This window comes from Orycteropus afer, unplaced genomic scaffold (assembly GCF_000298275.1).
Source record: "Orycteropus afer afer isolate SDZICR_OR568_19922 unplaced genomic scaffold, OryAfe1.0 scaffold00022, whole genome shotgun sequence".
Classification (NCBI taxonomy): domain Eukaryota; kingdom Metazoa; phylum Chordata; class Mammalia; order Tubulidentata; family Orycteropodidae; genus Orycteropus; species Orycteropus afer.
The window spans coordinates 23,149-24,300 of NW_006921609.1; positions in this window are offsets into that span (position 1 = coordinate 23,149).

Genomic DNA, 1,152 nt, shown 5'->3' on the forward strand with positions numbered 1-1,152 from the left:
CTCTATGGAAGTAAATTGCCCAGTCTTCCTTCTGAGGAGTGGCTGGTGGGTTTGAATCACCAGCTTTTGGTTACTGGTCAAGTGCCTGAGGCACTATGTCACCAGAGCTCCCTAATCTATTTCAGAGGTGGCATATGATCAAGAACCAGTGGTAATGAATGAGGAATTAAAGCTATACTGAATGAATGGGTGAAAAACAAGACTCCAGGAATGGACAGAATATCCAGTGAGATATTTCAACAAATGGATGTGGCACTAAAGGCACTTAGTCAACTATGCCAAGAAATTTGGAAGCCAGCTATTTGGCCAACTGACTGGAAGAAATCCATATTTGTGCCCAGAATTATCAAATAATGTTGATAATATCACATGCAAATATTAATAAAGTTAATTTAAAAATGGTTGCAGCTGTATATTGACAGAGAACTTCCAGAAATGCAAGCTGGGTTCAGAAGATTTGGAACACGGGAGAGCATTAGTGAAGTCACATGGATGTTGGCTGAAAACAAAGAATAACAGGAAGATGTTTACTTGTGTTTTATGGGCTATGCAAAGACATTTGACTGTGTACATCATAACAAACTATGGAAAAACTATCTGAGAAGAATGGGAATTTCATATCACTTAATGGTGTTCAGGAGGAATATGGACATAGACCAAGAGCCTGTCATTTTAACAAAACAAGGAGGCACTGCATGGTTTAAAATCAGGAAGGGTGTATGTCAGGGTTGTGTCTTTTCACCATACTTATTCAATCTTTAAAGGAGCTCTGGTGGTGTAGTGGTTAAGACATTTTGCTGCTAACTAGGAAGTTGGCAGTTCAAACCCACCAGATTCTCCATGGAAGAAAGATGAGGCAATCTACTTCTTTAAAATTTACAGCTTTGGTAACTCAATTGGGATCACTATGAATCAGAATCAACTCGATGGCAGTGTTCTTTTCTTTCTTTCTTTCTTTCTTTTTAATGCTGAGCAAATAATCTGAGAAGTTGGATTATACAAAGAAGAATGTGGTGTCAATATTGGATGAGGTCTCATTAACAACCTGTGATATGCAGACAACACAAACTTGCTTGCTGAAAGTGAAGATGACTTGAAGCACTTACTGTTGAAGATTAAAAACTACAATGTGAAGTGTGGATTATATCACAA